Raw genomic sequence first — 8,607 nt, 5'->3', positions numbered from 1 at the left:
TAAAGAATTTATTCGTAAATCAGGGTGGAAAATAAGTATTTGGTCAATAACAAAAATACAACTCAATACTTTGTAACATAACCTTTGTTGGCAATAACAGAGGTCAAACGTTTACTATAGGTCTTTACCAGGTTTGCACACACAGTAGCTGGTATTTTGGCCCATTCCTCCATGCAGATCTTCTCGAGAGCAGTGATGTTTTGGGGCTGTCGCCGAGCAACACGGACTTTCAACTCCCGCCACAGATTTTCTATGGGGTTGAGGTCTGGAGACTGGCTAGGCCACTCCAGGACTTTCAAATGCTTCTTACGGAGCCACTCCTTTGTTGCCCGGGCGGTGTGTTTTGGATCATTGTCATGTTGGAAGACCCAGCCTCGTTTCATCTTCAAAGTTCTCACTGATGGAAGGAGGTTTTGGCTCAAAATCTCACAATACATGGCCCCATTCATTCTGTCCTTAACACGGATCAGTCGTCCTGTCCCCTTGGCAGAAAAACAGCCCCATAGCATGATGTTTCCACCCCCATGCTTCACAGTAGGTATGGTGTTCTTGGGATGCAACTCAGTATTCTTCTTCCTCCAAACACGACGAGTTGAGTTTTCAGAATCAGAATACTTTATTGATCCCTGGGGGAAATTATTTTTTGTTACAGTGCTCCATTTTAAACCAACATTAAGACAAGACAGACAATACACTAAGAATAGTACAATATATACATATATATACATACATACATACATAAGTCACTCATAAATAAATAGTTGGAAAAGAAACATGTGTAGTTGTAGCAGCAAACAGTGTGTTAAGTGGATGCGTTGTACAGGGAGATGGCCACAGGCAGGAATGATTTCCTGTGTCGTTCAGTGGTGCTTTTCGGTAATCTCAGTCTCTCACTGAACGTGCTCCTGTGACTGACCAGCATGTCATGGAGTGGGTGGGAGGTGTTATCCAACATTGTCTTTATCTTGGACAGCATCCGCCTCTCCGACACCACCTTGAGGGAGTCCAGCTCCATCCCCACAACATTGCTGGCCTTACAGATTAGTTTATTAAGTCTGTTGGCATCTGCGACCCTCAGCCTGCTCCCCCAGCATGCAACAGCATAGAGGATCGCACTGGCCACAACAGACTCATAGAAAATCCTCAGCATTTTCTGGCAGATGTTGAAGGACCTCAGTCGCCTCAAAAAATAGAGACGACTCTGGCCCTTCCTGTAAAGTGCTGTGGTGTTTTTAGCCCAGTCCAGTTTATTGTCAATGTGTACTCCAAGGTATTTATAGTCCTCCACAATGTCAACACTGACCCCCTGAATTGAAACAGGGGTCAAGTGTTTCCTGGTCTTCCTGAAGTCCACGATCAGTTCCTTGGTCTTTGCCACGTTGAGCTGCAGATGATTCTGCTCACACCACGTGACAAAGGAGTCGACCACAGCCCGGTACTCTGTCTCATCATCCCTGCTGATGCATCCAACCACCGCAGAGTCATCAGAAAACTTCTGAAGATGGCATGTCTCTGTGCAGTGGCTGAAGTCTGTGGTGTAGAGGGTGAAGAGGAAGGGGGAGAGGACAGTCCCCTGTGGTGCCCCTGTGTTGCTAATCACCTTGTCAGACACACACTGTGGGAGACGTACATATTGTGGTCTTCCTGTCAGGTAATCAACAATCCAGGACACCAGAGAAGCATCCACCTGCATCGCTGCTAACTTATCACCCAGGAGGGTCGGCCTGATGGTGTTGAAAGCACTGGAAAAGTCAAAAAACATGACCCTCACAGTGCTCGCCGGCTGGTCCAGATGGGTGTAGACACGATTGAGCAGGTAGATGATGGCGTCCTCAGTTCCGAGACGAGGCTGATAAGCGAACTGAAGGGGATCCAGGTGTGGTCTTACTATGGGTCGCAGCTGGTCCAGGATGAGCCTTTCCAGGGTCTTCATGATGTGGGAGGTCAATGCCACGGGCCTGTAATCCTGGGGGCCACTGGGACGTGGCGTCTTTGGTACAGGGATGAGGCATGATGTCTTCCACATCACCGGGACCCTCTGCAGACTCAGACTCAGCATAAACAGTTTATGAAAGACTCCACACAGCTGGGGGGCACAGGTCTTGAGGACAAGGGGACTCACTCCGTCTGGTCCAGCAGACTTGCCTGAGTGAAGTCTCCTCATTTGCATCTCAACCTGGTATTGAGTGAAGGTGATGGGTGGGGGAGGGGTGTCAGGAATCTCACAGGAGGCAACAGCGCCATGTGAAGAGAGAGGCTGGCACAGTGGTGTGGTTCTGGATTCCAGGCTGACTACAGGTGAGGTTGTGGGGGTAGGAGCAGACACTGTGGTGTCGAATCTATTGAAAAACAGATTCAACTCATTGGCTCTATTCTCACCTCCCTCAGTTCCCCTGCTGTTGGTTGGCCTGAATCCAGTGATGGTCTTCATGCCCCTCCACACCTCTCTCATGCTGTTCTGCTGGAGTTTCCACTCCAGCTTCCTCCTGTAATTGTCCTTAGCCTCTCTGATCTTGTCCTTTAGTAACACCTGGATCTTCCTCATCTCCTCTTTGTTGCCCCCTCTGAAAGCCCTCTTCTTGTTGTTGAGGAGGGCTTTGATGTCCTTAGTCACCCACGGCTTGTTATTTGGGTAACAATGAACAGTCTGAGCTGGAACAATGGAGTCGGTGCAGAAAGTTATGTAGTCTGTGATACACTCAGTAAGCCCATTGATGTCCTCGGCGTGAGGCTCACAGAGTGTTTCCCAGTCGGTCACCTCGAAACAGCCCTGTAGTTCTGCTATTGCCTCCTCTGACCACCTCCTAACAGTCCTGGTGGTCACAGGTTCCCTCCTCACAATTGGCACATAGCGGGGGGTGAGGTGAATCAGGTTATGATCTGACCTACCAAGTGGGGGGAGGGAGGAGGAGCTGTATGCATCCTTGACGTTAGCAGTAAGTCTAAAGTTTTCTCTCCCCTGGTGGGACAGTCCACATATTGTTTGAATGTTGGTAGTGTATTGTCCAGTGATACATGGTTGAAGTCACCCGAGATCACAATAAAGGCACTCGGGTGCTGAGTCTGTAGCCGAGCTATGGCAGAGTGGATAGTGTCACATGCAGCTGTGGGGTTAGCAGAGGGGGGTACATAAACAGCCACCAAGATGACGTGAGAGAATTCCCTGGGTAAATAATACGGCCTGAGTCCAACAGCACACAGTTCAGTGTCCGGGCAACAAATCCTTTCTTTGATTGTTATGTTGGCAGGGTTACACCACCGGTTGTTAACTAAAACAGCAAGCCCACCTCCTTTCCGCTAGCGATGCTGTCCCTGTCCGCCCGAACAGTGTGGAAGCCTTCCACGGAAGCATTCTCATTGGGAATGTCCTGGTGCATCCATGATTCGGTGAAACACATCAGGCTACACTCTCGGTATTCCCTCTGACTCCGTACCAGTGCTGAGAGCTCGTCGATTTTAATTGCCAACGATCGCACATTACCCATCACGATAGACGGCAGACACGGTTTAAACCTCCTCCTCGCTTCGAGCCTCCGCTGTCTCACCGTCACCTTTTTTCTTCTCTTCTGTCCTTGATCTCTGCATCCCCGATGTGTTTTCCTCCAAATTTCAGCTGGTACTTCTGCGGGCCTGGCCAGCGAACCGGCCGGCATCAGGGCGATCAGCTGATCTCTGGAGTAAACAGTCCGTGCGTGTAGGAGATGTGCCGCGGTCCCGTTCCTTGATAAAAGTAACAGTTCCACGGCCACCAGAAGAACAAAAACTCTCTCAATCCACATGATTGAGTAAGAGATAGAAAACGGAGGAAAATACAAGTCAGAAAAAAAAAAGAATACGTAGAAAAAAAAAGCTAAACTAAGAGAAAAGCAGGAGCGACTGTAACAGGCTGCACGCTGGTTGGCGCATGCGCACTTGAACCAAAAAGTTCTACTTTGGTTTCATCTGACCACATGACATTCTCCCAATCCTCTGCTGTATCATCCATGTGCTCTCTGGCAAACTTCAGACGGGCCTGGACATGCACTGGCTTCAGCAGCGGAACACGTCTGGCACTGCGGGATTTGATTCCCTGCCGTTGTAGTGTGTTACTGATGGTGACCTTTGTTACTTTGGTCCCAGCTCTCTGCAGGTCATTCACCAGGTCCCCCCGTGTGGTTCTGGGATCTTTGCTCACCGTTCTCATGATCATTTTGACCCCACGGGATGAGATCTTGCGTTGAGCCCCAGATCGAGGGAGATTATCAGTGGTCTTGTATGTCTCCCATTTTCTGATGATTGCTCCCACAGTTGGTTTTTTCACACCAAGCTGCTTGCCTATTGTAGATTCACTCTTCCCAGTCTGGTGCAGGTCTACAATACTTTTCCTGGTGTCCTTCGAAAGCTCTTTGGTCTTGGCCATGGCGGAGTTTGGAGTCTGACTGTTTGAGGCTGTGGACAGGTGTCTTTTATACAGATGATGAGTTCAAACAGGTGCCATTCATACAGGTAACGAGTGGGGGACAGAAAAGCTTCTTACAGAAGACGTTACAGGTCTGTGAGAGCCAGAGATTTTCCTTGTTTGAGGTGACCAAATACTTATTTTCCACCCTGATTTACGAATAAATTCTTTACAAATCCTACCATGTGGATTCATGGATTTTTTTTTCACATTCTGTCTCTCACAGTTGAAGTGTACCTCTGGTGCAAATTACTGACCTCTGTCATCATTTTAAGTGGGGGAACTTGCACAATCGGTGGCTGACTAAATACTTTTTTGCCCCACTGTATATACACATATATGATCGCTAGTATATAAACACACACGCACACACACACACAGAGCGGTGTGAAAAACTGTTTGCCCCCTTCCTGATTTCCTTTTTTTGTTTTTCACACTTGATTTATTTACACACAAATGTAAATATTAGACAAATATATCATTATGATTAATGGGGGAAAAAATTTAAACCTACATGGCCCTGTGTGAAAAAGTGAAAGCCCCCTAAACCTAATAACAGCTTGGACCATTGCTTAGCAGCAACAATTGCAATCAGGCACTTGCAATAACTGGCAATGAGTCTTTTAGAGTGCTGTAGAGAAATTTTTTTTTTTCTTGAGCCATGGACTTGCTGGTATGTTTTGGATCAATGGTAGCCAAACAGCCCCAGACAATCACACTACCACCACCATATTTTACTGTTGGTATGATGTTCCTTTTCTGAAATGCTGTTACTTCTACACCAAACATAATGGGACACACACCCTCCAAAAAGTTTAACTTTTGTCTTGTCAATTCATAGTGTATTTTCCCAAAAGTCTTGAAGATCATCAAGATGCTTTCTGGCAAAACTGAGACAAGCCTTTATGTTCCTTTTGCTTAGCATTGTTTTTGGTTCTTGGAACTCTGCCATGTAGGCCGTTTTTGCCCAGTCCCTTTCTTATGGTGGAGTCAGGAGCACTGACCTTAATTGAGGCAAGTGATGCCGGCAGTTCTAAGGTCTTTTACCACAATTGCCACAAGCGTTATAAGTGGGGTGGGGGTCACATTTTCACACATGGCCATGTAAGTTTGGATTTCCCCCCCTTAATATTAGACACCTTAATTTGGAAACTGATTTTTACTTAATTGTGTTACCTTTGTCTAATATTAACATACAAAAACGTATGACATCAGGAAGGGGCCAAACACCACTTTCTCAAACACCATTGAATGTCATAGATTGCATAGATTTCCCCTCTCCCTCAGTAGACCTGGCCTGGTGTCCTCGAATGTGGCTCTGGATGACAATGGCTTTCTGTTTGAAGAATCTAAAGTTCTTCCTGCAGAGGAAACCCCTTATGTTTCTCTGGATGGTGATGGCAGCCCATGTTTGAGTGCTGCTCCATTTTTCTTCCAGCTGCTGGTACAGTTGCTCCTTAAGGAACACCTAAATGTAGTTGCATATACAGTAAATGAAAATCTGCTTTACCTTTCTAATTAAAAACAAACTAAATGGTGAGATGATTGAACAATTTGTCACCTTGGTGAGTCCCAACTGGTACTGTCCCTCCTCAGCACCCAATATTTCCAGCAGAGCCACTGTCTGATCTCTGTCTGATATTTCATTTAACTCCTGGGCCTTCAGAACCCCATACCTGGATCAGAAAGACATGACACCTTTAAGACCTTTAAGCACCTTGTCCAACATTTGTGCACACACTCATAATGCAGTGGATGCCTACACTGCAAAAACTCAAAATCTTAACAAGTAGATTTGTCTTATTTCTAGTCAAAAAAAAAATCTAATCACACTTAATATAAGACAAAATCAGGTAAAGAGTAACATCTAAGAGGAAAAATCTGTTGATGGAACAGTGAAAATTTTCTAGTTCAAGGTCCACAGTTTAAAAACAAGTTCATATATCTTACTGAGTTGTTACTCTTTAGCTGGTTTTGTCTTATTTTAAGTGTGATGAGATATTTTGACTAGAAATAAGACAAATATACTTGCTAAGACTTTGAGTTTTTGCAGTGTAGGGGGCAACTTGCAGTCAGTATCTTGCCCAAGGGTACTTGCAGATTAAAGAGCCAGAGAGTGAACCACCAATCTTCAGATTGGGAGACAACCCCCTCTACCACCTGAGCCACAGCCCTCCAGAACAGAACGTGATTTAAACATATCAGATTTAATTTGCCACCAATCCTTATCGATCATTTGATGCCAGTACCTAAAAAATGTTTACATTTTATTTCTCATGGAGACAGCAGGAACTTTCAAATTTGCTAAGATTTATGGAGAACCTTTGGTTCGAGGCAACCTGGAGGGAAATTAGTGTTTAAGGAAACTACAGTCATGGAATTTACATTCACTTAACACATGGAATTTAGTAGTTTATAATATTATATTAGATCATAACAAGAGAATAGCTGACACATGTCATCACTAAATATGTGGTATGAAAACAAAAAGATCAGAACTGATTAATAAAAAGGTTTAAAATAGGGACACAGCTTTTTAAAAAGTGATACCAAAATTGGGAGCGGCGGAAGACATTTTTAGATTATTTACGAGTACAACATTAATTAAAATAAAATACAAGTAATGATATGAGGAAGAGAATGGATGGATAGAAGTAACAGTCCTATAATAAAAATCCTACTTAAGTGCATGCCAAAGTTCTTATGATTAACAGACACTAAACAAAAAATTCAATGTCTTTAGTTTTAGTCTTTGACAAATGGATTAAATCTGTCAACAATAAGCTTTCTGCATATGTTTATGGCAGTGTTTCTCAAATTTTTTGTTATTCCCCATTTTGGAAGCCGAATAACATTCAGGACCCACTTCTCCCTTCACATTTTCTTTTTTTTTGTTTATTTTTATTTTTAAAAATACAGTCATTCATCTTAGATTCACTTGTGTTTTTTACTCTGGTTTTTCACACCACTGTTTTATTGAAATTTTTGTTTTTTGTTTATAAATTTAAACTGAAAAGAGTGAATAGTTGCATGTAGTTTGAGCTACATTAACGTTCATGAATGATCATCTGCTTGGAGGAAAGTGAGAAGCAAACTATCTTTTAGCAATGAGCTCAGCACTGTATGTATGTTTGCAGCACCTTGAGACAAAGTAGGAGTACTGAATCCTTATTGGAAAACCTTCTTTCCGGATGTGGATGGTCTCCAGCAACCCCGCATGCCTCAGCTGTGCTGACACATAGTCCACATCAAAGATACCAGGAAGCTGATAAGAAACATGTGAGAAGTAACACATGGTTTTACATTGTCTTGTAATTAAAAAAAATCTCCAATTTCATGAATAGTAAGGGATGTCATAATACTACTTTAAGAGATTTTTATCCATTGTACCAATGTTTTGTTCCGATTTGTGATCCTAAATCTGAATCCTTCTAGAAAAACAAAAAAGGTTCAGAACCCAATTTATCTGGCTCCCACTGGGAACCAAATATTAATAGAATCTGGAAAATGAACTGTGATGACATCTGTGATGTGATGGCATGTCTTGTGAATGAAAAACGGAAAAGGTCTATTTAAATTTTACTGTAAATGTAAACTATGTCCTTCAAAAAAACCTATTTATTATGGTCATACAAGCATTACTGCTACATATTGGTAAACAGCAGAGTAGCTGACAAAAACTGGCATCTTGGTTTCATGGTCCCAGTTCTCAACATTTCAATCTAAGCATTACACACCTAGGAACAACTAGTGTAATTCCATGGCAACCCAATCCACAGGTTTCATCTTCAAATTGTTGACCTTCTTTAAACTTCTGAGCCCTGAGCTGTCAGTAATAATGATACCAACCCAAGTCTCTAACCCTAACATAAACCATTACTAGACAAGCAAATAGTACTTTTTGAGGGAAAAAAGTAAACCGAATTCAATTTTTTTGTTCATTATTCTAAATAGGGTTAGAATTAGGGTTAGGGTCCTCAGTGATTATTTAGACCTCATGACTTAGGGCAGTGTAGAAATTGTTCCACATTACACATATGTCACAAGTTAATGGAAAAGAAATATGTGTATTACTGTAAAATTGGTCTTGTTACCTTGACATAGTTTGGCTTCAGACAATGAATGAAGGAAGTTTTGCATCTAGAATATCAAAGAAAAATACAGTCACA

General features: G+C 43.2%; 1 long non-coding RNA gene across 1 annotated transcript; it reads right to left on the bottom strand.

Annotated features, from left to right (window-relative positions):
• Nucleotides 1-5,750: 5,750 nt before the first annotated feature.
• Nucleotides 5,751-8,580, bottom strand: LOC143419769 (uncharacterized). Its single transcript, XR_013099769.1, has 4 exons — nucleotides 8,533-8,580; nucleotides 7,579-7,703; nucleotides 6,000-6,114; nucleotides 5,751-5,906 (listed from the first exon to the last, which is right to left on the bottom strand). It is a non-coding gene; the product is annotated as an uncharacterized LOC143419769 (long non-coding RNA).
• Nucleotides 8,581-8,607: the final 27 nt, after the last annotated feature.

The sequence above is a fragment of the Maylandia zebra genome, linkage group LG8, assembly GCF_041146795.1.
Source record: "Maylandia zebra isolate NMK-2024a linkage group LG8, Mzebra_GT3a, whole genome shotgun sequence".
Lineage (NCBI taxonomy): Eukaryota > Metazoa > Chordata > Actinopteri > Cichliformes > Cichlidae > Maylandia > Maylandia zebra.
The sequence above is the reverse complement of the archived record's forward strand: the minus strand, read 5'-3'. Positions and strand labels throughout refer to the sequence as shown.